Source organism: Podarcis erhardii (genome assembly GCF_964252035.2).
Source record: "Podarcis erhardii genome assembly, chromosome: 3".
NCBI classification, from domain to species: domain Eukaryota; kingdom Metazoa; phylum Chordata; class Lepidosauria; order Squamata; family Lacertidae; genus Podarcis; species Podarcis erhardii.
Genome location: NC_138507.1, coordinates 122,463,303 through 122,491,096, shown reverse-complemented (window position 1 = coordinate 122,491,096; position 27,794 = coordinate 122,463,303). Strand labels below are relative to the sequence as shown.

Genomic DNA, 27,794 nt, shown 5'->3' with positions numbered 1-27,794 from the left:
GGGGAGACACAGAGAAAGGGGCAGGAGGAGGGGCAGGGAGACCCCAGGGGGAGGTGGGGGCCTACAATGTGAGAAATGCCCTTGTGCAAAGCCATGTTTAGAAAAGGACCACAAAGCCTGGATGGCACCACTGACTGGCAGAGAGAGAGAGAGAAAGAGTCTGAGAGCCTGACCAAAAAAGTCCCCTCAACCCAGCAGACGTTTTCACAACATGAACCAACACAAAGGTTTCCAATGCTTGCATTTATTAAAAAGAAGAAGCTAAAGCATTTTTGCAGGCAAACCAAATCCAAGCTCCAATCCCGAGCCCACTTACTAAGGAGTCAGGCCCCACTGGCCACAGTGGGGCTTACTCGTGAGTAGACAGGCAGACAGGATGGCTCCCTCTTGACGCCTTCCCAGCATCGCCTTCAGCAGCATCAAGCAAAGCGGTTTCTTCCCCAGCAGAGATGGGGGTGCAGTCGAGGCAGCTGCACATCAGAGGAGAGCAGGGTGGTCTTCCTTTCACCAGAGGTCTTGCACCGGAGATTGGCAGAGTTACCCGCCCCCTGTGAGAGGAGGAAACACTGTTAAAACGGGTGTTGGTGGTGGTTGAGAAAACCCAAACCAGTGACTCCAACTGGGAGGCAGAAAAGCTGCTGTTGCCAGAGTTCAAAATGCACACAGAGGGTCTGTCTTGCAGAGGGTTGGACTAGATGATGTGGAGATTTATTGATTAGGGCGTGACCTGCTGATTTCTTTACGATCTCAATCAGCTATTTACAGCGGTCCGGTGCGCTTCCTCGAGCTGCGCATTCTGCTCTGTCCAGTCACACCTTGCAGAGTAAACACAGCGGTGAAAAACTGTCGCCGCCACTGCTGCACCAGACAAACACAACAAGCAGGTTGTGAGTCCAATTAAACAGTTCTTTATTGTGACATTTCTCAGAAAAACACTCCCGGACTTCTCGCAGCCATGATTCCGTGCTGCCTTCTCTCTCAAAGACAAAGAGGAACAGAGAAATCTCCTCCCACCTTCGAATCCTGACATCAGAATGTTGAGGCGTCACTCAGAACATCTTAACCCTATAAGTTCTGAAACCCAACACCCCTTTCGCCGAGCATTCTGACGAGACCTGTGGATGTACCTTTGCAGACCTCTGTGAGACCAATCCCTTCCCCAATGCCTTGCGCCCTCCCCTGGCGTTTCTGTCAGGCATCTGTGGAAGATCCTCACAACTCTCAGATTCGCACTGTGCGAAACTTACCCACGCACATGTGGCCTGATACCTCTCAGGTGGAATACCCTTCGTTGTGCGACTGGACCGCCTGGGCACAAACTCAGGTATTTCCTCTGACTCTGACTCACTGTGGCCCGCAGGTGTGTCCTCTGCATCTCGGGATTCCCCCTCTGACTTAAAGCGTCTTCGAATTCTTTGCATTACACTCACAGGAGAACTAGGCTCACTCTTGGGCTCTCTTTTTACAACTTGTGGAGATGCCCCATCCTGCTCCTGACTTTGGTCAGTGAGCTGATCGTCATCAGAAGACTCAGCCTCTCTTTCCTCTCCATCAGAACCTTCCTGCTCTGAATCAGAAAGACATTCTGAGAGAAAATCACGCCTCGCAGGAGTCTTTGACCTACCATCCTGCTCATAGAACTCAGCGTGTTTACTGATCAACAGCTTACTCTGATCACCTGTTGGGTACGCAAACCTCCATGCACGAGCTGCTGGCTCATACCCGCAGAAGATCATTTTCTGGAACTTGGATCCATCTGGCCCTTGCAAAGCCTTAGGCACCGGCACAGAAGCAACAGATCCAAACGACTGCAGAAAATGAATCTGGGGTTTCCTGCCATGCAACAAAAAATAAGGTGTGTCACCTACCACTGAATTGTAGATCCGATTCCAGGTGAAGCTCACATATCTAACCGCCTCCAACCAAAACCTTGGAGGTAACCCAGAGTCTGTCAGCATCACCTGTGCAGCCTTAACCAGAGCTTCACTCCTAAGCTCTGCTACCCCCCTCTGTTGAGGAGAAGTAACTGTGTGACATATCCCTTTCTTGTGAAAGAACTTCTGCAAAGCAGACCCAGTAAACTTAGCATTTCTGTCACTGGTGACTGCTTGCACCCTGGTGGAGAACCTTAGTTCCACCTCCTCAATCCAACTTCTGATCAGCTGTGCTGCATCTTCCTTGGACTTGAGACCGTGAGTCCAGGTGTTCTGCGAAAAACTATCCTGCAATGTCAGCAGAAACCTGGCCCCTCCCAGACTTGGTTCCTTAACGGGACCCAACAGATCTATGTGTACCAGTTCAAAAGGTTTTGTGGTTACCCTCTCCACCTTTGGGTAACTGCACCCTTTTACCTTTGCCTGTCTGCAAGTTTTACAATCAATGGCATCTCCACATTCCCGAATTTTACAGCCTTTGGAGACCTCAGGTAGCACCTGTAGTTCCTCAAGAGAACCATGAGCTGTCTTCTTGTGCCAAACATAGGCACATGACACATGAGTGGGAACTGTAGCACGCAGGGCTTGTGCTTTCTCAACCTTCCCCTCACCCTTCAGAGGCGTTTTAAGAATGAAGAGATCATTCTGCCCCTTTTGAACCTTGACAAGCTGCTTCCCTCCTTTGTAGATTGTGCAAGTATCCTTCTCAAAAGAAACCTTAAACCCCTTTTTTAACAAACAAGGCACAGACAAAATACAGTGATGCATTTCCGGTACAGTGTAAAACTCCAACCGCTCCTGCAAAACAGAAAGAAACATTGATGCAACATTAGTTACATTTCTTTTTTGTCCATTTGCAAATAAAACAGTTTTCCCAGCCGGAATTGCCTTGCAATTCCACATCTCGACAGCAGGGGTCTCTGGAATCAAGTTGCGATTAGCTGCTGAGTCGATTACAAAGCAAAGCTCAGTGTCTCTCTCAGAGCTGTCCTCAAACATTGCCATAGCAACAAAAGTCTCGCTGCCCCCTTCCTCTGGGCGTCTGCAGCAGTTCTCTCTGGTTGCCACGTCAACCAACTCCCCCTTGCGGGAAGCAACTTCCTCTGTTGCCTTGGAGACCGGACTGGTCTCTGCGCTCCCACGGAACTCTTTGGGGCTTATCTTCACTTCGTGCAGGTGGCCGGCCTTGAAGCGTCTAGCTCTCTGTAGCTTTCCAGGCCTCTGCGCACGACAAAAACAACTCTTGGGTGCCTTTGGAAAACAAGCCGTTTCTGAGCTTTCACCGCTCACTGCCCCCCCACTGCTCTCAGGGCTCCCAGGACATTTTCCTGCACCCCCTCTGGTGGGTAAAGGGCTCCCAACGCTTGGCTTCTGGCCTGGCTCCTCACACAGGCACGGTGCAGCATTAGTACAGCTGCCAGCAATAGTCCCTTCGTCCCCCTCTGGGGGCCCACAGCTTCCCTCAGCTGTGTGTTGGCTCTCAAGAATGTGCCCAGCGCCATCTTGCCTCTCCCCTTGGGATGCAGCCATCTCTGGGCTCTTTATTGCTTCTCCAGGGCTCTGGCCTCCTGCTGAAGTTTCACACAAACTTCTCAGCACCTCCCAGGCAGCCCTTGCTGACTCTACGCCCTCCAAGTGAGGTTTCAGCGATGCGTGTACGCATGCTTTCAGCATACCAAGCTCTCTCTGCATTCTCTGCTGGCTATCTTCAGGCAACGCAGCCTCAAAGCCTGCAGCGTCTGCCCCTTCCGCTCCTTGGCTGAGGGGTAGTGGCTCTTTCTGGCTTACATCCCAAAGCCCAGTAACCAGGAACCAACCCCGTACTCTTCTTGACCAGGTTGCCCAACTTGTTAAAGTGAGCTTTTCAAGCGGTATGTCCTCAAGGACCTGGCTCTTTGCCATGTTCTTCCGTTCTCCCAAAGGGCCCCCAAGCTGTACTCACTGATCACCAGCTCTTTCCGGCTCCTGTCCGTGGAGAAACGATTTCCAGCTGCTCCCAGCTCCCAGCTCTGTCTCTTAGCTCTCTTTTGCCTCTCAGAAGCAGGCAAAAATCACAGAACGCAGACCTCGGCCTCCGGCCAGCTTCTCTGCCTCAGAACGCAGACTTCAAAGCATTCCGGCAGTTCCAGCGACAGCTTTACAAGCGGTAATTAGACCACCCATAACCTGTGGAGATTTATTGATTAGGGCGTGACCTGCTGATTTCTTTACGATCTCAATCAGCTATTTACAGCGGTCCGGTGCGCTTCCTCGAGCTGCGCATTCTGCTCTGTCCAGTCACGCCTTGCAGAGTAAACACAGCGGTGAAAAACTGTCGCCGCCACTGCTGCACCAGACAAACACAACAAGCAGGTTGTGAGTCCAATTAAACAGTTCTTTATTGTGACATTTCTCAGAAAAACAGACTTCCGGAGGCGGCGCGAAGGGTAATGGCTGCCCTTTCCTAACCGGGAAGGGAGCTCCGCTCGAAAACGGGTCGTCCGCTACGGCGAAGCGGAGACCCACAACGGAAAACCGCAGGCAGCAGAAGCCTGCGGTCCTGGGACCCGGCGGGCGCCAGGAGCGGCCCCCAAAACGTTGAAGGAACCCCGTAAGGGGCTCCGGATCGTGGAGGAGGCTGCGGCGCTGAGGGTCATTCCGCAATCGGCGGAGTGAAGCCGCGTAGCTGTTGCCGGTGAGCGCTGACCTTTCTTCCTGGATTTGGCACTTTGGAAAGCAGCAACCCGTGAGTAATAAGGACTTTTAAACAATTTAAAGATCAAAAGCTGCAGAATTTGGCTGAAAGCGGAGGACGAAAAAAAAGGAAGTCCGTCTTCCGCTGTCACTAAACTTCAAAGCAAAGAGCAGGAGGAGTGGAGGCAGTGAATGAACTTTTAACAAATTGGATCTGAGCATTCATTGAATCTTTTTTAATGCAGAAAAGGACTGTAAGCATTGGATTTATGTTTTGATTTGGATGGTGGAATCTTCCTCTGTTGAACTTACAATTTAAAGAAGAAACCCAGGTGCTGGAACTGCCTGGCAACAGTAGCAGTCAGTCTGCAGACTTAAATACTTTGAAACATAAATTGGGAAAAAATCTGAGGGGTTTGGACTTTGTTACTTTGAAACACCATTAGAAGTACCAGCAAGCACTGTTTGAGACATTGTGTTTTTGTAACACCAACTCTGCTGAAAATCTAACATTTGAAGGTTTTTGGACATTAACTTTATTTTCTCTGTGAATTGCACTAACTGATTCCTTCCTGAAAGACATTTTAAGCTCCCCCTAGAGGCTTTTGGACTTTACAGCAGTGACATTGTTTTACTTTCCATTTCCCGGCCTCCTGGCTGACTGTTACCATCTGGGCCGTCTCTTTCTCATGGGAACAACTCAGCCTGACTTTGACTTTTAGATAAATTTGGAATGAGTGGCGCAAAGAAAAAGGAGTCTAAAGAAAAAGAACAAAGACCAAGAACTAGACAAACAACCTTAGCCTCAACTTTACAGCAACGCAGATCGTCTGTGCCTATTTTGCTTTCTGAGGAAGAAACCGCTTCACTGCCACGTGCAGGGGAAGGAGAAACAGAGGAATTACAACTGGAAGATATGGCCTCAGGAACAGCTGCTTCTATCTTGGAAAAAATCTATGAAAAATTGGAATCTTTGGACAAGAAAGTGGAATCTTTGGATAAAAAGGCCGATGAACAAACATTTAAAATAGATCAAAACACAGAAAGTTTAAATAGACTAACTGGACAAGTGGCACAGAACACCCAAACAATTGCAGAATTGAAGGAGGCTACAGGGGAGAACAGGAAATTGGCTGAAGACACTAGCCAAAGACTTGGAAAGCTAGAAAAAGAGGTGAGACCACTCAATAAACAAGTAGGTGAACATCAGACCTACCTTTCGATGATTGAATTGAAAAATAGGGAGACTAATTTAAGGATAAGGCTGGTACCGGAAGTGGAAGAAGATAACTTGGCTGAGTTTCTGACCAAAATATTTTCCAAGCACTGGAATTTAGAGGAGAAAGACTTCAAGATTACATCAGCTTTCAGACTCGGAAGATTGACAAAAAAAGACAAACCCAGAGACTGCTTGATAACACTGAGATCAAAGGAGGAGAGGGACAAGATTTTGGAACTACACTACGGGAAGTCACTGGACATTTTGGACAAAAGGATTGAAATTTACAAGGACATTCCTAAACAGCTTTTGGATCTGAGATCTGAATATTTGGAACTAGCAAGACTGCTGAGGAGCAACTCCATCATTTTTAGGTGGGACTTTCCACAAGGACTATCTTTTACTTTTAGAGGGAGGAAGAATAAAATTAGAACACTGGAAGACAGAGATAAGTTTCTGAACCAGTACGGAGAAGACCTTCATAAAGGACTTGGATTACCTTCGGGGCCTGGAGCACCAGAGGCACCTGCACCCTTGGATCCTGAAGATCCAGCGAATAAGGTACCACCCCCAGAAAAATAACCAGATTTATTCAGGATGTCTCTGCAACTTTTGAGCTGGAATATAAATGGCTGTAACATTCCGGAAAAAAGGAGGAAACTTTTTCATATATTAAAAAAGGAACAATTGGACATTATCTGTCTGCAAGAAACACATGTGACCAGGCTCCACAGAAAAGTGTTGATAAACAAAAGACTTGGCCAGGAATTTATATCTTCAGACATAGTGAAGAAGAGAGGGGTGGTGATATATGCAAAAGAGAGCCTTTCACCTAAATTTCTATTCAAAGATGAACATGGTGTTGTGGATATGCAGTGTCCCGTGCACAGCGGAAGGATGAGGAGTACGTGCCACATACTCTATATTGCTTTATTTATACTTCAAAGCTGGTATGTTACAGAAAAACATCTTGCCTCTGCCGGAGCAGAGAAAAGCATCCTCTCTCCTCTAAAGCACGGAGAGAAAAAAAAACCACACACTGAACTGCAAAGGACAGTGAAAAACAGGAAACCAGTGTACGTCACATCCAGTCTCCCTTTCCCGTGGGAAAACCCAACAGCAATTGACTGTGGAATGTAAACATTGTCTTGTGACAAGCATTTCGCTGCACAGTGAAGAGAGCAGAAACCAACATCCTCCCCCTTTCTGTGAACATCACTGGGCAGCGTGTTCGTACAATATCAGTACAAACCCAACTTCTGCACATAGGTACAGTGTTGATCCCTTGATACAATCTTGGATAATACATCAGCAGGAATTTCATTACCTGGCATATAGGACACCGTTACGAGTCCCTTTTGAATACGTTCCCTAGCATGTTGCAACTTCAATTGCAAGTGCTTCGTGCTTTGCTTACAACCTTCAGAATTCAGCAAAGCCAAACATGCTTTGTTGTCCTGGTAAACCTGGATTGGACATTTGACAGGAATTTTCATGTCTTTGCACAATTGTAACAACCATTCACTATCTTTAAGTGAATAAGACAGTGCATTCAGTTCAGCTTCACAAGTACTTAAGCTAACTGTTGTTTGCTTCTTGCATGACCAATCAAATAGACCCTGATTGTACAAATAGCAAACTCCAGACGTACTTTTCCTGTCTGTAGTGTCACTTCCAAAACTTGCATCTGCAAATATCTCAAGACCACCAGACTTCTGATTGTTAAATCTCAGTCTGTAATGCATAGTGCCTTTCAAATACCACGCTATGCGTTTCAGAGCTTTCCAATCCTTAACAGTAGGATTGTTGACTTGTCTGCTTAGCAAATTACAGCTAACAGCAATGTCTGGTCTTGAACATCTGGCAATGAAGTTTAGCTTGCCTAGCACACTTCTGTACAGTGTAGTGTCAGAAAATGCTTCTTCAGTGTCATCTACCTGCTAACCTGTTGTCATTGGTGTGTCTACAGGGTTAGCATCCATCAGGTTCAGTTTGCTTAACACATCAGCAATTTTCCGTGACTGGTGTACTAGAATGTTACCATCTTGATCTCTCTCTATTTCTAGAGATAGGTAGTTGTTTACCTCACCAAGATCTTTCATGTCAAAGTGCTCTTTCAGTTGAGCTAGGGCGTTATTGTACATTGTGACATCTTTCCAAAAGAATAAAAGATCATCAACATAAAACAAACAATACAGTTTCTTTTGCTCCTCCTCTTTGACAAATACACATGGATCAGCTTTCCCTTGCTTAAAACCTAGAGAAAACAATACTTCAGTGAGTTTTGTGTGCCAACACCTTGCACTTTGTTTGAGACCATAAAGGGACTTCTTCAGAGCACAAACAAATCCCTGTTTTACCTGTACGCCATCAGGTGGAAGCATATAAAGTGATTCATCTAGAGATCCGTACAGAAAAGCTGTATTCACATCGTGGTGACTAATGTGTAGATTTTCCTCTGCAGCTAGCTTGAGCATAAGCCTAATGCTCTCATACCTCACTGTGGGTGAGTAGGTCTCGTGATAGTCTTCACCTGGTACCTGTGCAAAACCTCTGGCTACCAATCTGGCTTTGTGTCTGACTATCTTGCCATTTTGATCAGTCTTCGCTTTGAAGACCCATTTGCTTCCAAGCAATTTCATTCCTGGAACTACTGGAACTAGGTCCCATGTTTTGTTCCTTTCCAAGGAATCAAGCTCAGTCTTCATGGCATTTAACCATGGCTCAGCTTCCTTTGAATCCAAATCCTGGATTTCTCGGAAACTTGAAGGTTCAAATACCTTCTTGGAGCTTTTAACAGCTGTTACTGCTATCTTAGCAAACTCATCAGCAAATCTCTTTGGAGGTCTGCCTTTTGTGGCTCTTTGTGACCTGCGAATTAGCCGTAGGTCTTCAACACTCTCCTCTTCCTTCTTGGGAGAAAAGTGGCCTATTGTGAACAATGGTTCCTCCAATTCTTGATCAGAGCTTTCAGAGGGTCGCATAGAGGCTTTCGCACTCTTGAAATCCTCTGAATCACCCGATTCAGTTTCAGACTCAGAATCAGAACCTTCATTAGTGGGTGTGGGTTGTTGTGGTTGCTTTTGTTGTTGACTATCCTCAGTCTCATCACTGTCATCAGGATAACATTGGAAAATTCCCACATTCTCCCCCCACTTGGCATTGTACTCAACACTTCTTGTGAGCTTAATTGCCTTTGAGTCAGTCATCATTATTCTGTAAGAACCTTTCTGATAACCTAGAAAGATACCATGCAATCCACGCTTGTCTAACTTGGAGTTTTGTGGTGAGTGAACCCACATGTCAGAACCAAAAATTTTCATGTGTTTGATGTATGGCTTCTTGCCAAACATCTTCTCATACGGGGTACAACCAATCGCTGAAGATAACCTGCGATTATAACTGTAAGTGAAACATGAGAGAGCTTCGGCCCAATAACTCTCTGGAAGATTTGCATCATGCAGCAAGGTTTTTAACCCTTGAAGCAAAGTCTGGTTTGCTCGTTCCACAAGTCCATTCTGCCATGGCGAGCGAGGACTAGACAAATCGTGTTGAATTCCTTTCTCAGTCAGAAAAGCTTCAAACTGCTGAGAAGTGAATTCTCCCCCACGATCACTGAAAAGAGTCTTTACCTTCTTACAATGCACATTTTCCAACCAAGCACAGAATTCCTTGAACCTAGGAAAAGCCTCTGATTTCTGCTTGAGATTGTACACATAAATATACCTGGAAAATGCATCAATGAGAACCATGAAGTACCTGTTTCCACCCAAAGAGGGCGCTAGTGGTCCAACCAAATCAGCATGATCAATTTGGTATGGTTCTGTAGCTTGCCTACTAGACACCTTACCTTTCGCAGCCATTTTCACCTTGTTTGCTGCGCATGCCTTGCACTTCATGTGGTACCTGCAGGGTTTAATAGTCATACCTTCAACCAAGGCAGGCATTTTAGATACTGCCTCAAAATGCAAATGACCAAATTTCCTGTGAAAATCATGAATACATTCTGCATGCAAACTTTTGTTAGTACCTGCAATGCAACAAGTGTCATCCTGCACAACATCATCATAATACAAAACATATAAACGATCAACATATTCAGCATACAATACATAATCATTTTTCTTTGTGATGATGCACCTTTTGTTCTTAAAGGAAACGTCAATTTTCCGCTCATTCAGCTGTCCAACGCTGAGCAGATTATGTTTGGCATCCGGCACATAAAGCACATTCTGTATCAATAAGTCCAAACTGTGAAGAACAACAGTTCCGTAGCCTTTACTGGGGATTGTGTGGTCATCCGCCTGGTGAATCGCACCTTCCTGCGGTGTAAAAGACACGAACAGTCGCTTATCGTTGCACATGTGGTGGGTCGCTGCTGAATCAACCACGAAGAAAGATCTAGACGTCTTCTGGACCTCTGCAACCTTTGGAGTGAAGCGTGAGACCATTGCCTTGTGCTGCGTTGTCCTGGACACTGGACCTTTGCCTTTGCTCTGGCCTTTTCCACGCGATGAGCTTCCGCTGCGCTGCTCTGTCTTGGCCCTGGGATATTTGCATTCCCTCTTCATATGGCCTAGACGTCCACACGAGTAGCATTTCACTGCCTTCAAAGCTTTGGCGCCATCTGGTTGTTCCACTGCACTATGGGATGACGACTGTGAAGTCTCCCCCTTGCCCATGCAGCTATCACCCTGGCGATCTGCTTCATTCTGAATCATGGCAGTATCACAGGCTACTGTGAGTTGAGCATTTGACTGATCAGTGGTAACAGATTCCCCACTTGCCTCAGCCAGCCTTCTGCAGCTAGCCATCATGACTCTGGCATTAGCCTTCTGCGTCATCTCTGCTGCTTTAAACCATGCTGCGTCACTATTTTCTGCAGCTGCTTTAGTCCAAAAGCACTTTTAAAAGTTACTTTCGATTTCCCCAGCATAGAAGCTTGTTCCTTTGAGCCCGGCAAAACGGCCTTAGAAGTTCAAAGTCCAGCCATAAAGCCATTAATTAGAAGCTGGCAGGCTGCCCGGAGCAGTAGCACATACCTCATCAATCATCTTGACGCGCAGAGATATCGTCCGATCTGTCCCTCTGCCGCTGTTCCGATATCTGGAGCCCATTCTTAAGATGACTGCGTTTTTCTGGGCCCGGAACCAAATGTTGTGGATATGCAGTGTCCCGTGCACAGCGGAAGGATGAGGAGTACGTGCCACATACTCTATATTGCTTTATTTACACTTCAAAGCTGGTATGTTACAGAAAAACATCTTGCCTCTGCCGGAGCAGAAAAAAGCATCCTCTCTCCTCTAAAGCACGGAGAGAGAAAAAAAACACACACTGAACTGCAAAGGACAGTGAAAAACAGGAAACCAGTGTACGTCACATCCAGTCTCCCTTTCCCGTGGGAAAACCCAACAGCAATTGACTGTGGAATGTAAACATTGTCTTGTGACAAGCATTTCGCTGCACAGTGAAGAGAGCAGAAACCAACACATGGCAGAATTTTGGTAATTGAAATACAACATCAAGGAGAAAAAATTTTGTTATTAGGAATTTATGCACCAAATGATGGGAAATCGGAATTCTATAAGAAGTTACATGAGAGCATGCTGGAATATCTGGACTACGATAACATCATTATGATGGGAGATATGAATGGGATTGTATCAACTAACATGGATAAGTCACAAAGCCAAAAAGTTACTAAAGATGGCAGACTACCAAAGACTTTTTTCGAAATGACAGACAATATGGACTGGATTGATATATGGAGAACCAAGAACCCCCTGGGAAAAGAAGGAACATTCTTCTCTGAAGCCCAGCTGACTTGGACAAGAATCGACCAAATATGGATTACTAGAGGTCTGGCACCTAAGGTCAGGAAAGTGGAAATCTGCCCAAAGACCTGCTCCGACCATAACGCTTTGAAAATGGATATGACACTATTACCAACTGGCTCCTTTAGATGGAAGATGAATGACAACTTGTTCAGAGATCAGGAGATCATTAAGAAGGCCCAAAAAGCTTTAAAGGACTATTTTGAGATAAATTTGAACACTTCGGTGGAAAAGAGAATAATTTGGGACGCAAGCAAAGCCGTGATGAGAGGGTTCTTGATACAACAGAATGCTATAAAGAAAAGAACACAAAATGAAAAGAAAGAAAAGATTTTGGAGAAAATTAAAGAATTAGAGAAGAAGTTAAGAATAAATCCGAAATCACAGCTGATTTTGAGAGAAATTAAACTTCATCAGGCACAATATTCTAAACTGATAAACCAGGAAATAGAATGGAAGATTAAATCAATGAAACAAAAAACGTTTGAATCGGCAAATAAATGCGGGAAACTGCTGGCCTGGCAGTTGAAGAAGAGACAAAAGTTGAATATAGTAACAAATTTGGAAATTGAAGGAAGAAATATTCAGAACCCTGTGGAGATTAGAAAGTGTTTCCAGAAATATTTAAAAAAACTATATACTCAAGGGCCGCAAAATGAGGCTGAGATTGTACAATTTTTGGAAAAAAATGGACTTAAAAAACTGTCACAAGAAAACAAACTACTCCTGAACAGCAAAATAACACGACGAGAGATCGAACGTGCCATTCAGAACATGAAATTGGGCAAATCTCCAGGGCCAGATGGCTTGACCTCCAAGTACTATAAGATATTAAGTGACTATTTGATTCAACCATTGTTGGAGGTTAGCAATGAAATTATGGAGGGAAAGAAGGCGCCGGAATCGTGGAAGGAAGCTTTTATCACATTGATACCCAAATCAGAAACTGAAAAGACACAACTCAAGAACTATCGCCCCATCTCCCTTTTAAATGTGGATTATAAAATATTTGCTGATGTTTTGGCAGGCAGACTCAAAAGAGTTTTAAATGAAGTAATACATAAAGATCAGGCTGGCTTTCTCTCAGGTAGACACATGTTTGCTAATACAAGGAACATTATTGACATTTTGGAACTTTTGCAAACAGATATAAACACTAAAGCAGTGCTAATCTTTATAGACGCGGAGAAGGCCTTTGACAACATCTCCTGGAAATTCATGAAGGGAAATTTAAAAGAAATGGGAGTGGGGCGGGGTTTTGAAAATGGGATTGATGCGATATATTCAGAACAAAAGGCAAAATTGATAGTTAACAATGTGGTAACAGAAGAGTTTAGAATTGAAAAAGGAACACGACAAGGCTGCCCGATCTCTCCTCTGTTATTTATCTCAGTTTTGGAGGTGCTCTTGAATTTGATTAGAGGGGACCGGTTGGTGCAAGGGATTCAGGTCGGAGCGAAACAATATAAACTTAAAGCCTTTGCAGATGACCTAGTTTTGACATTGCAGGAGCCAGAATCTAGTACGAAAAGAGTATTACAATTGATTCATGATTTTGGTCGGGTGGCGGGATTTAAGCTAAATAAACAGAAAACAAAGGTGTTGGGAAAAAATTTGACAGATACAGAGTCAGAACGGTTTCAGAGAGAAACAGAATTATCATTGGTCAAAAAGGTAAAGTACCTAGGGGTAAATATAACAGCAAAAAATCTGAGTCTATTTAAGGATAATTATGAAAAATGCTGGTCTGAAATCAAGAGAGACTTGGACAGTTGGACAAAATTGAAGCTTTCTTTGTTAGGCCGAATTGCAGCTATTAAGATGAATGTATTGCCAAAGATGCTATTTTTGTTCCAAACGTTGCAAATTGTGGACAAAACGGAGTGCTTCCGGAAGTGGCAGAGAGATATTTCCAAATTTGTCTGGCAGGGCAAAAAGCCCAGAATTAAGTTTAAGATATTAACAGACGCGAAAGAAAGAGGGGGCTTTGCCCTGCCAGACTTAAGGTTGTACTATGAAGCCGCAGCCTTCTGCTGGCTAAAAGACTGGCTACTTCTCGAAGACACTGACGTGCTGGATTTGGAAGGTTTTAACAATGCTTTTGGTTGGCATGCATACTTATGGTATGACAAAGTTAAGACCAATAAGGCCTTTAAGAACCATATTGTCAGGAAAGCAGTATTTAATGTCTGGACAAAATACAAAGACTTATTGGAAAATAAAACTCCAAGGTGGCTTTCACCTCTGGAAGCTAAGGCCCGAAAAAGACCCAATATGGAAGCCGACTGGCCAAAATATTGGGAAATATTAGAAAAAGATGGAAATAATTGGAAATTGCAGAGTTTGGAGAAAATGAAGGATAAAGTGCGAGACTGGTTACATTACGCTCAGATTAAAGAAGTGTTTAAAAATGACAAAAAGTTAGGGTTCCAGGTGGAGAAATCGAAGTTGGAAACAGAGCTGTTAGAACCTAAGACTAAGGTACTATCTAGAATGTATAACTTGCTGTTGAAATGGAATACACAAGACGAAATGGTTAAATCGGCTATGATAAAATGGGCACAGGATATTGGGCATAACATTATGTTTGAGGACTGGGAAAGGTTGTGGACCACTGGGCTGAACTTTACTGCATGTAATGCTTTAAAGGAAAATGTAATGAAAATGATATACAGATGGTACATGACCCCAGTTAAACTTGCCAAAATATACCATTTGTCTGATAATAAATGTTGGAAATGTAAAGAAAATGAAGGAACATTCTTTCACCTCTGGTGGACCTGCCCTAAAGTGAAGGTCTTCTGGGAAATGATATATAATGAGCTGAAAAAGGTATTTAAGTATACCTTCACTAAGAAACCAGAGGCCTTCCTTCTGGGTATTGTCGGTCAGAAGGTGTTAAAGAAGGATAGAACATTCTTTATGTATGCAACAACGGCAGCAAGGATACTCATCGCTAAGAACTGGAAAACTCAAGATCTACCCACACTGGAAGAGTGGCAGATGCAGCTGATGGACTATATGCAACTGGAGGAGATGACTGGCAGAATTCGAGACCTGGGAGAAGAAAGGATTGAAGAAGATTGGAAGAAATTTAAGATTTATCTACAAAAATATTGTGATTTAGAGGAATGTTAATAAGGATGCTTGGTTATAAATAATTGGCCATCACTAAATTGGATCGGAAATTGACGATAAATGAGATTAAGAGAAACAAAAATTTGTTGGAGAATTGTTACACTATATTGAATTGAGTGGTTATAAATTTGCAAATAAGATGATAATTTGCTTGAAAAAATTTATTAACGATGTAAGTGGGAGCGGAAGACGTGAGGAAGTCCAAAGAAGTTATGAAATTTTGTTAAAACAAAGCAATGCTGTTTATTATCTTTGTATTTCTTTTATAAAAAACCCTAATAAATATTTTATTAAAAAAAAAGACATTTCTCAGAAAAACACTCGCGGACTTCTCGCAGCCATGTTTCCGTGCTGCCTTCTCTCTCAAAGACAAAGAGGAACAGAGAAATCTCCTCCCACCTTCGAATCCTGACGTCAGAATGTTGAGGCGTCACTCAGAACATCTTAACCCTATAAGTTCTGAATCCCAACAGATGACCCCTTAGGTTCCTCCCAACACTACATTTCTATTCTATGATAGTAGGAGAGACCTCTGAGCATTTCATGTATGCACTTGGGGGAATTTGAACGGAGGTTGGCTGCCATACACACTCTTTTTCTAATGTGCTTCTTTTCCTTCTTCTTCTTTATGCGAACAGCAACCCCAGGAGAGGACACATTTGAGGAGATCATTGTGTTGGTGTGCATTGAACTCTTTCCCTTCCAACTCTACAATTCTGTGATTCAGTAACCACCTTCACAGGGACGTTTCACACAGGTTGCCTTTGCTATTTGAGGAGGGTCAGCGACTGAGCCCCCACCCTCTCATACCAGGAAGAACTGTTCTTTGAGCCAAGGGAGGCTATGGGGAGTTGTGCCTGAGGGGTCAGAGAGCTTTCATGGGGAGAGCAAGGGGAGGGAAAAGGGTTGTCACCCCCCAGTGTGCACACTAATATTATTCCAGCTCACAGTGGATGTAAAGATTAAGAGAGAAGTGGAGTGGGAGGGGGGCAGAGAGATGAGTCACATGCATGAAACATAGCTGACAAATTTTCGAGGAAAACTAAGATTTGATTTAACTCACCTCTACGGCAGCACACCCAGGGACGAATAGTACAATGAAATAGTAGTGTTAGGGGCGGATGGCACCTAACAGTTTGCAATATCCCTCCCTGCTGTTGACATATCTGACGGCAAGGACGTTGGCCTCTGGTGAAATCTGGAGGAAGAAAAAGAAGACTTTGAAGGCTCTGTCTCTCAGGACTGACCTTCCACACCTTCCACAACTTCTTCTTTCACAATGGCCCTGCTGGCTTGGACACCCGGAGGGCACCAGATTGGGGAAAGCTGGTGCAGCAAGAATGCAGGGCTGGAGCACAGAGTCAGTCCCTTCTGCTGCCTCCCTGCACCTCCAGGACAGGGTCTGAGCCAAGGTGGTAGGGAAGGCTGCGTCAAAGTCACTGGCTTCCCTGGGTGAACACTGGCAAACTGGGAGAGAGAAGCCCCCTTGCCCAGGAAACTGGCACGTTCTTTTGTTCACTGCAAAGCTAAGTGTGTTGAAGCGCATTAGTACAGATTTGAAAGCAAGAGCTTCCATGGATCACATAAATGAGGTAATAAGAAGAGACTGGCTGGTGGATCTGCCAAAGGGGGCCCATCAAGCAGTGGCGTAGCGTGGGGGGTGCCAGGGGTGCCGGCCGCACCGGGCGCAACTTGGGCGGGGGGCGCACTCGCACTAGCAGCTCTCTGCCCCTACTAAAATCCACGGGTTAGGGAGCCCGCGCTCGCTCGGCTTGGCGAGGAGGTCGCAGAAGGGGGAGAGCAAAGCCTTCTGCCACGGGCAAAAAAAGGAGAGGAAGCCGGGCTGGCTGGCTGGCTGGCGGGGGTCTGGCTGCGCCTGCTGCTGCCGTTGCCGCTGCTGCCGGGCTTTGACAGCTTGGCGAAGCGGAGGGAGAGGAGCTTTATGGTAATTGCGGCTCTCTCTCCACTGGCCTGCCTTCTGGGTAGCGAGCCGAGCCGAGCAGGGAGTCTGGCAAGGGGGCGGGAAGAGACTTTCCCCCCTTTTTTCCACCTCGCCTGGTCAAAAAGGAGAGCGGAGTCTCCTCAGGGCGCCCTCAGGCAGGGCAGGGCAGGGCAAGGCAAGCAGAGCGAGGAGGAGAGAGAGGGGAAGGGGGGGGAAGCAGCCAGGAAACGCCGTGGTGTGGAGGGGGAATCATTTAAGGAGAGAAAGCGAAAAGCCTTGGAGAAAGGGAAAAAAGGAAACAAAAGAGGCAGCTCCGGGAGAGCGCGGGGGAAAGAGAAGCCTCACTGCTGCTGCTTGGGAGAGTAAATTACTGTACTTGCCTTGCCCCGGGTTAGGGGGCGCAAATTACTTGCCTTGCCCCGGGTTAGGGGGCGCAAATTACTTGCCTTGCCCCGGGTTAGGGGGCGCAAATTACTTGCCTTGCCCCGGGTGCTGATAACCCACGCTACGCCGCTGCCATCAAGTGAGGCATCCTCTTCTCCCAGGGTCCACCTGAAGTCCCATTTGGGATATTCTCCAGCAGGACAGAGGGGCAAGTTCCCACCTCTATCACAGCAAGTGATGTTCAGAGGCAGGTTTAAATTGAATACAGAGAAGACCTGAGAAGCTGCTCAGAGAAGAAACATCTGAGAAGAAGGCCATACCTGGAGCCAGCAGCATCAAGAAGAGGACGGCCACAGAGAGGAGGCAGAATATCTTCATGGCTGGTGGTTGGTGGGAATCCTGGAGCTACCAGAAGCCAAGTGGAAGAGCAATTGCCAGGGGAAGGAAAGGTCCCTCTACTTATAGGTGCCTGGAGGACTGATGAAATCTTGTGGGATGCCAACCGTTGTTTGCAGGATGGATGTGGCAAGCTCTGAGCTTCATGTGCCAAGGACCAGCCAAAGACCATAGAATCATTAGGTTCACAGAAGGGACACCAAGAATCACCTAGACCAACCCCTGCAGTGCAGGCATCAAAGCTTTAGCATCCCTGACAGGTGCCTATCCAACCTCCGGCAAAGGAGAATCAGGCACGTTCTGAAGGGCTCCGTTCCACCGTTGAACAACTCAGAAAGTGAATCTGTTGGTTTGTGTCTTGCTCTCTGCTCACAGCGGCACGGCATCTTTTGATTTCCCCGGGGGGGGGGGCGCTCTGCAGGTGGGATCAGGGCCTGGGCGCAGAGGGTGAACAAAACACTTCCCGCTAGCCCAACTCTAGACTCCATCACTGCTGGGCAGGCATGGGGCACCGAGGGTTCACAGGGCCATGCTGTGCTCCCTCCTCACCTTCCTACACCAAGGGGGGGGAGCCTGTCTGGCCATGGCTGTTCCTGGCAGGTGACCCCCCCCCCCCCGCCAACACTGGCTGGGCAGCCATTCAGCATGGGGCCAGAGTCCCGGGAGCAAGGCTCCCCCCCATTTTTGCATGCTATTTTCACCCATATGGATACATGTTACACCACTTTATGTGTTTTGGTGCACATTATTTGATTGAACTGCCTTGCAGAATTCATAGAAAGGAGAACACTTAGAAGGACAGCTCTGTTCCAAATCATGCATAGTTGTGAAAACTACATGGACCTGAGGTACAAAACATTTTTTGGGGAAAATAGTCCAGCCCTGATGGAGTTGTTCTCATGCAGTCCATGCCCAAGAGCCAGGTAATCTCCCAACACCACACCTGCTTGAGGGACCAACTAGAAGGGCATTTTCTGCTTGGGCTTTCTCACCACCCTCTCCAACTCAACAGGTTGTCCCCAACTTCACAAACTGAGTTCTGTGTCCTCTCCTCTCCCTAGGCACCACCAAAATCTGGAGGCTATTTTCCCACATCTCCCAATACCTTGGAATAGGGTTTGAGGATGCAATGGGATGGGGTCTGCAGGGGCGAAGAGCTGGGATTACCATCCACAAGTGGACATCTGTGGCCTTGGATACAACCCCATCGATCCAGCACCAAATCATTTTGTTGCCCTTCCATGCTCTCCAGATCCACCTTTCCACGGGAAAAGCAGCCTTCTCTTTTTCCTGGACACTCTTTGTGCACTGTCCTGCTGTCTATTTGTGTGTGTGTGTGTGTGTGTGTGTGTGTGTGTGTGTTGTGCTGTTTTTATGGTATTTGTGTTGCTTTCTGGGTGCTTTGTTTCAACAGTTCTGGCTGACACTGGTTTAAAATTCTGTGCAGTGTTGTAAATATATGGGGGGATATTTAATTTTGGGGATAGGGGAGAAGTATCAGTGCCAGTCGTGAGCTGTTCTCTGGGCTGTGCCTGTAACATTTAGCAGGAAGTTGCTGGTCTTTTGCAATCTCCACAGAGATGGGGCCCCAGGAGATGTCTTCAGCATCCTTTCCCAAGAGCCTGAAGTTCAAACCCAGCAGGCAAGGTGGGGAAACTGTGGTCACAAGGCTAAGTCCCATTTCCCCACCTGGTCTTGCTTCGTGTTAACGGACAAGCCTTGCTCCATCGGATGCCCACAGGCAGCAAAGTCGGGTGAAGCAACTGCCAGATTCATCACAGTGAACTTGGGAATGTGCCCAGATCAGAAGATGATATCGGGGGACAGTGCATGGGAATGGGGAGCAGCAATGCCACAGAGATCTCTTTCCATGCAAACATATTCAGGGATGGCGCTGGAGAAAAGGGGCAAAAAAGCACATTTCAGGTTCCTTGAAACTATTGTTATGCAGCAGCCAAATCTCTGAGTTGGGGGAAAATCCACATGTTTCTGTGTTTGCCCTGAGTTTTGTTTCCTTGGAATGAAGGTCAGCGGATGTTACCCATGATTGTAGAAGGGTCTAAGATAATGATCTCGGGATCCAGGTTGGTACATATAGGGATAGGTGGCATTGAAGGTAAAGAGGTCCTGAGCCAGATTGAGAGTTTTGCAGGAAGCAGGTTGGAAGCTAGAGATGTTGGTCTGATCTGTGTCCTGCCCAGTGATGTTTAGAAGACAGTTGCTGGTCTTTTGCAATCTCCACAGAGATGTGCCCCATGAGATGTCTTCAGCCTCCTTTCCCAAGAGCCTGAAGTTCAAACCCAGCAGACAAGGTGGGGAACCTGTGGTCACAGGGCTTAGTCCCATTTCCCCACCTGGTCTTGCTTCAAGTAAACGGACAAGCGTTGCTCCATCAGATGCTCACAGGCAGCAAAGTTGGGTGAAGCAACTGCCAGATGCAGAACAGTGAATTTGGGAATTATCCCAGATCAGAAGGTGATATTGGGGGACAGTGCATGGGATTGGGGAGCAGCAATGCCAAAGACATCCCTTGCAATGCAAACAGATTCAGGGATGGAGCTGGAGAAAAGGGGCAAAAAGCAGATGTGAGGATTCCTTGAAAATATTGTTACACAGCACCCAAATTGTTGATCATAGAGAAAACCCAGGGGGTTCAGTGTTTGCCCGGAGTTCTGTTTCCTTGAAGGTGAGCAGATACTTTGGTGTCTTTAGGAGATATGGATTTGTTTTGAACATCTAGAGAGAGCCTGAGCATAAAATGGATGGGGTCACAGCATTAACAAACCCCAAATCATCCTTCTCAGTTCCTCTCAGCTTTGGATCCCCTACACATTAAATAGGAATCTGTGTCTCCAGCTTCCAGGCTGTGTTTGCCCAGAGTTCGGTGTCCTTGGAATGAAGGTCAGCAGAGGCTGTGCTGTCTTTTGGATATCTGGTGTTATTGTCACATATAGACAGCCTGAGCATAAAATGCAAGACTTCTTATAAAAGAGTTTTGGAACACGAAAAAAAAATTTTTTAGACAGCCTGAGCATAAAATGCAAGACTTCAATGCATTAACACCTGTATGCGCCTCCTGGGTGAGAGGTCTGGAGAGGGGCAACACTAGGCTTCTGGTGGTTGGGGGTCAAGGAAAAGCCCACCCGTTAATCTGAAAGACCCCTTCACTGACTTGCTGCTCTTACCACCTGGCTCATTTTTATTTACTTTTTAGATGCTCATGAGGACACTCAACTAGCCAGGCAGAGTCGTTGCCTTACAAAAGAACCCCCGTCTGACCAGTTCAGCAACCTTCTCTCTTACATTCTAACCTTCTGTAGGTACAGAACCCCATGAATGAGAAGGAACTCAGGACACGCTCCAACCCACAATATGAATAACCTTTCTGCCAATCCCCAGGGGTCAAAACCCTTCAGGTTTATAATGTGGAGCTGGATGCCACAACTCGCTTGCAAACAAGAGGAGAGATGCCATCAGGGTTGGGTTGAGGGCAGAGGTCCAGGGCTCCACTCAAGAGCACTTTTGGGTTGTACCTGTCAGATCTCTGATTCTATTCTGGGCTACTCATGCTGTGCCTCCTCTTTTCATGACTTGAAGGTGAAAGGCAGAGGTTGGATGGCTCAAAGGACACGTCAGGAGGAGCTGAGGAGCAAGACATTGAGGTCAGAACTCCATGTGGAAGGAGCCCTGCAGACTTTCAAAACCAATGCAGGGTGAATGTGGGTAGGTGTGAGAGGGGGTGGACATCACTATCACACCCTTCCTGTTTTGGGCAATGCCCTAAACAGATATATATACTCCACCTTAAAAGGATTGCCTTGTAGAGGATACCGGGATTGATCTCTTGGTGTTATGCTGAGCCCACCTACAACCCTGTTCATCATCACTGATTGGGAGCAGGAGAAAGGTGGCAATTAGCACACTCGAGGATTCCTTAAGAATATGAGAAGCCTGGGACCAAGGCCCCAGAGGTCCACACCCTGCCGTTTGCTGATGTGGATCAGGGGGCCATTTTACTAGCAAGCAGGAGAGGTCCCACCATTAGGGTAGAACTCTTTGCATGTTCATCCGAGAAAGGTTGGAGGGGATGCAGACCTCCGAGCCAAGGAGTTAAGAAATATTACACCCTTTAGAAGGCATCTGAAGGCAGTCCTGTGTCTCCAGCTTCCAGGCTGCTTCCAGCTCAGCTCTCACACACCTCATGGCCTCAGGACCACAAAATATCAAGGACAGCCTGTCCCCATATGAACTGACCTGGACCCTGAGATCATCATCAGAAGACTTTCTTCATAGGCCTCCTTCACAAAATGTCCGGAGGGTGGCACTGCGAGATGAGGTCTTTTCTCTGGTGGCTCCCTGTTTGTGGAATGCTCTTCCCCAGAATGCTAATTCTGCTCGTTTAGGCACCAGGGAAATACATTCCTCTTCTCCCAAGCCTTCGGCTAATGAAAAAATCTATTGTCTTTTAAACTATATTTGGGGTGTTATTGTTTACTTTGTTAATATGGTATGTATTTTGATGTTTTAGTATTTTGAACTGTGCTGCGGTCCTCTGATGAAGGGTTGTATAGAAATCTCATTGTTTAATAATAATAATAATAATAATAATAATAATAATAATAATACCACTGTTGCCCTGCCTGTCAGCCAGGGGATGAGGATGGTGCAATGGCTCATGTATTTTTCTGTAGAATCCCTCTTAGTTGCAGCTCTTCCCACCTGCCTTATTCTTTTGAGATGCTGATGAGGACACTCCAGTGGCCAGGGAAGGTCCTAGTCTTACAAAGAAAGTTGTCTCACCAGCTCAGCAAACTCCTCTCTTAGATTCTAACCCTCTGTGGGTTCAGAACCCCAAGGATTGGAAGAGATGAAGGGCATTCCCTGATCCCCAGCAAGATGAGCAATCTTTTTGCCTAAGCTTCCAGGTGTCAACACCTCACAGGCTGCGCATGTGGAGCAGGATGCCAACTCACTTGCAAGCAAGAGGAGAGGAGAGGGAGCGTCAGGGTTTTCTACATCTTGGAAGCTGCCCAGAGTGGCTGGAGCAACCCAGTCCAATGGGTGGGTTATAAATAATATACATCATGATGATGATGATGATGGAAAAGGACACCCCTCTTTTAACTGGAGAACTGTTGGAGGGTATGCATGCTTTGCCTAGAAGCCTGGGGAAAACCTCGCTGTGTCGGCCACGCTGCCCCCCACCCATTGCCTTGCTCCTCCTCAGCTTTGCTTCCCATCCTCCCCTGTCTCTTCCTTCCCTGCCACACAGGATAGAGATCAACGTGCTGGGCCAGCCCAATCATGAGGCAAGGGGCGGTGCCCACCTCAGGTGGCAGGATCCACAGGGGCATCAGATTCAGCCCCCAAGAAATGCTTCTTGGCGACTTGGAGGCATTGCTGATATCCTCCCCCTTGATCCTAATGTAGATTTCAGCTCACCCCTTCGTCCATGGGTAGGGGCTGGGTGGGGGCTGGAAAGCACCATTTTGTGGTTTGCCCCAGGGGCTCAAATGTCTTGGGCTGGTCCTGTCCACAAGGCTCTGCCTTCCCCCCTTCTCCTTCATCGCCCCCTTCTTCTTTCTCCATGCCCCTCCAACCCTCCAAGTGTCCCCATCTTCCAGGGACAGTCCTGGACTTACAGAAGCTCTCCCAGTTGATCTGACTTGATCTCAGAATGTCCCAATTTTCCTAAGGTCCTCCCTGTTTCCATCAGAGAAATGTTGGAGGGTGTGGAGTTATGAGACCCCTGGGCCATCGGAAGGCAGTCCTGTATATGAATGTCTTTTAATGTTTAATGTGTTGTGATGTTTTTGTATATATATTTGAGCCACACAGAGTGGCTGGGGAATATCTGGCAGAGAGATATTTTTAGATTTGCCTGGCAGGGCAAGAAGCCTCGAATAAAATTTAAGATACTAACTGATGCTAAAGATAGAGGTGGATTTGCCCTGCCAGACTTAAAACTTTACTATGAATCAGCTGCTTTTTGCTGGCTGAGAGAATGGCTGCTTCTTGAAAACACTGACGTGCTGGATTTAGAAGGTTTTAACAATGTATTTGGGTGGCATGCATATTTGTGGTATGACAAGGTCAAAGCACATAAAGCGTTAAAAACCATATTGTCAGAAAAGCACTGTTTAATGTTTGGATAAGATACAAGGATTTGCTTGAAAATTAAACCCCAAGGTGGCTGTCACCAATGGAAGCGAAGGCTCAGAAAAAGCTCAATATGGAGGCCAAATGGCCGAAATACTGGGAAATCTTGGAACAAGAGGGAGGCAGATTAAAACTGCAGAGTTTTGAAAAATTAAAAAATAGAGTGCGAGATTGGCTTCATTATTATCAGATAATGGAGGCATATAATTTGGATAAAAAAATTGGCTTCCAGGTGGAAAAATCAAAATTGGAAACAGAATTGTTAGATCCTAAAATTAAGAATCTGTCAAGAATGTATAACTTGCTGTTGAAATGGAATACACAGGATGAAACGGTGAAATCTGCTATGATTAAATGGGCACAAGATGTTGGACATAACATTATGATGGCTGACTGGGAACAGTTATGGACCACAGGTATGAAATTTACGGCATGTAATGCCTTAAGAGAGAATATTATGAAAATAATCTACAGGTGGTACATGACACCAGTCAAGCTTGCAAAAATTTATCATTTGCCTGATAATAACTGTTGGAAATGTAAAGAGACTGAAGGCACATTCTTTCACCTTTGGTGGACGTGCCCAAGGATTAAGACCTTCTGGGAGATGATCTATAATGAAATGAAAAAGGTATTTAAATATAGCTTTCTGAAGAAACCAGAGGCCTTTTTCCTGGGCATAGTCGGCCAATCAGTGCCAAAGAAGGATAAAACTTTCTTTATGTATGCTACAACAGCAGCAAGAATACTTATCGCAAAGTACTGGAAGACACAAGATCTACCCACGGGGGAAGAATGGCAGATGAAGGTGATGGACTATATGGAATTGGCGGAAATGACTGGCAGGTTCCGAGACCAGGGAGAAGAGTCGGTGGAGAAAGATTGGAAAAAATTTAAAGATTACTTACAGAAACATTGTAAAATTAATGAATGTTAGAAGGATGTTGGAATGAACTTATGTGGTTTTAGCAGAAATGTTATAAAGGATTAGGAAAAAATAGACTGTTAATTGGTGAAAGGAGGGGAAGTAAAGTTATATTACATTAAGATAAATTACAGGACAAAAATTGGAAAAGATGGAAAGGATTTGCTGAAACAGTTAACTGAACTAGAATACAAAAAAGGGAGGTGTGAGGAGGTCAAGGAAACAAGCTAACGAAAGATAAGTTATGGGAAGATTCGAAGTGTTGTTTTTTTAATGGATTTTATTTTTCTGTCTTCTTATTTTTCCTTATTTCTTCTTTTATTCTCCTTTTTTTCTTATTATGATGTGTCGTTTTTGTTGGTGTTTAATATGATGTTTTTACTTTTTCTTTTTGTAACCCTTAAAACCTTAATAAATATTATTTATTTAAAAAAACAAATAAAAATCAGAGTGGCTGGGGAAACCCAGTGAGATGGGTGGAGTATTATTATTATTATTATTATTATTATTATTATTATTATTACTACTACTACTACTATTGGATAGAATGTCCCTATTTTCATATATATGGAGTCATATATGTGAATATTATTATTATTATTATTATCATTATTATTATTATTATTATTATTACTACTACTACTACTATTGAAAAGAATGTCCCTATTTTCATGGGAGAAATGTTGCAGTGTATGTCCCCTAACTTTTCCAGCTCTGCTCAATTCCTGTTACAGATAGGTAGCCGTGTTGGTCTGCCATAGTCAAAACAAAAAAATTCCTTCCAGTAGCACCTTAAAGACCAACTAAGTCAGTTCTTGGTATGAGCTTTCGTGTGCATGCATGTGTATCTGAAGAAGTGTGCATGCACACGAAAGCTCATACCAAGAACTGACTTAGTTGGTCTTTAAGGTGCTACTGGAAGGAAATTTTTTGTTTTGCTCAATTCCTGTTTGTGAAATATCCTTCTCTGTGCAGCTGCCCAAGGAAGCAGGTCAGTTGGAGGGGAGACACAGAGAAAGGGGCAGGAGGAGGGGCAGGGAGACCCCAGGGGGAGGTGGGGGCCTACAATTTGAGAAATGCCCTTGTGCAAAGCCATGTTTGGGAAAGAACCACAAAACCTGGATGGCACCACTGATTGGCAGAGAGAGAGAGAAAGGGTCTGAGAGCCTGACCAAAAAAGTCCCCTCTACCCAGCACACGTTTTCACAACATGAACCAACACAAAGGTTTCCAATGCTTGCATTTACTAAAAAGAAGAAGCTAAAGCATTTTTGCAGGCAAACCAAATCCAAGCTCCAATCCCGAACCCATTTACTCAGGGCCCACTGGTGTGGGCTTACTCGTGAGTAGACAGGCAGACAGGACGGCTCCCTCTTGACTCCTTCCCAGCATCGCCTTCAGCAGCATCAAGCAAAGCGGTTTCTTCCCCAGCAGAGATGGGGGGTGCAGTCGAGGCAGCTGCACATCAGAGGAGAGCAGGGTGGTCTTCCTTTCACCAGAGGTCTTGTTCTGGAGATCGGCAGAGTTACCATCCTGTGAGAGGAGGAAACGGGTTAAAACGGGTGTTGGTGGTGGTTCTGAAAACCCAGACCAGTGACTCCAACTGGGAGGCAGAAGAGCTGCTGTTGTCAGAGTTCAAATTGCATAGAGGGTCTGTTTTGCAGAGGGTTGGACTAGATGACCCCTTAGGTCCCTCCCAACACTACATTTCTATTCTATGATAGTAGGAGAGACCTCTGAGCATTTCATGTATGCACTTGGGGGGATTTGAGCGGGGCTTGGCTGCCACACTCACTTTTTTTTCTAATGTGGTTGTTTTCCTTCTTCTCCTTTTTGTGAACAGCAACCCCAGGAGAGGACACATTTGAGCAGATCATTTTGTTGGTGCACGTTGGTGCGCATTGAACTCTTTCCCTTCCAACTCTGCAATTCTGTGATTCAGTAACCTCCTGCACAAGAATGTTTCACAGAGGTTGCCTTTGCTATTTGAGGAGGGTCAGTGACTGAGCCCCCACCCCCTCATGCCACGAAGAGCTGTTCTTTGAGCCAAGGGAGGCTAAGGGGAGTTGTGGCTGAGGGGTCAGAAAGCATTCATGGGGGCAGCAAGGGGAGAGAACAGGGTTGTCACCCCCCAGTGTGCACACTAATATTGTTCCCCCTCACAGTGGATGTAAAGATTAAGAGAGAAGTGGAGTGGGGGGGGGCAGAGAGATGAGTCACATGCATTTGGGGTCATGATACACAGCTGACAAGTTTTTGAGGAAAACTAATATTTGATTTAACTCACCTCTACGGCAACACCATTGGCGACCACACCTAAAAAGTGTGTTTCGGGGCGGCCAGCACCTACGAAATTGCAGTATCCCATTCTGCTGTCGACATCTCTGAATGCAGTAACCTTGGGCTCTGGTGAAATCTGAAGGGGAAAAAAGACAACTTTGAAGGCTCTGTCTCACAGGACTGACCTCCTACACCTTCCACAACTTCTTTCACCATAGCCCTGCTGGCTTGGACACCCGGAGGGCACCAGGTTGGGGAAAGCTGGTGCAGCAAGAATGCAGGGCTGGAGCAGAGAGTCAGTCCCTTCTGCTACCTATCTGCACCTTCAGGAGATGGTCTGAGCCAAGGTGGTAGGGAAGGCTGCATCAGAGTCACTGGCTTAACTGGGCAGCCACTGGCAAACTGGGAGAGAGGTGCCCCCTTGCCCAGGAAACTGAAGTGCATTATTGCAGATTTGAAAGCAAGAGCTTCCGTGGATCTTATAAATGAGATAATAAGAAGAGACTGGCTGGTGGATCTGCCAAAGGGGGCCCATCGAGTCCAGCATCCTCTTCTCCTAGCATCCTACTGAAGCTCCATTTGGGATATTCTCCAGGAGGACAGAGGGGGAAGATCCCACCTCTTTGGGAGTCAGAGCAAGTGAATTTCAGAGGCAGGTTTAAATGGAATACAGCGGAGAGCTGTGAAGCTGCTCAGAGAAGAAGCATCTGAGAAGAAGGCCATACCTGGAGCCAGCAGCATCAAGAGGAGGACGGCAACAGAGAGGAGGCAGAAGATCTTCATGGCTGGAGGTTGGTGGGAATCCTGGAGGTACCAGAAGCCAAGGGGAAGAGCAATAGCCAGGGGAAGAAGAGGTCCCCGTACTTATAGGTTGCTGGAGGACTGATGAAACCTTGTGGGATGCCAACCG

At 45.9% G+C, this 27,794-nt stretch overlaps 2 long non-coding RNA genes across 2 annotated transcripts in view; both read right to left on the bottom strand.

Moving 5' to 3' along the window:
* Positions 1-27,794, bottom strand: part of LOC309338046 — a 115,414-nt gene that overhangs the window by 5,925 nt on the left and 81,695 nt on the right. The window lies entirely within an intron of this gene.
* On the bottom strand, positions 229-27,794 carry LOC309338098. Its single transcript, XR_014154701.1, has 3 exons — positions 27,610-27,794; positions 26,892-27,020; positions 229-548 (listed from the first exon to the last, which is right to left on the bottom strand). It is a non-coding gene; the product is annotated as an uncharacterized lncRNA (long non-coding RNA).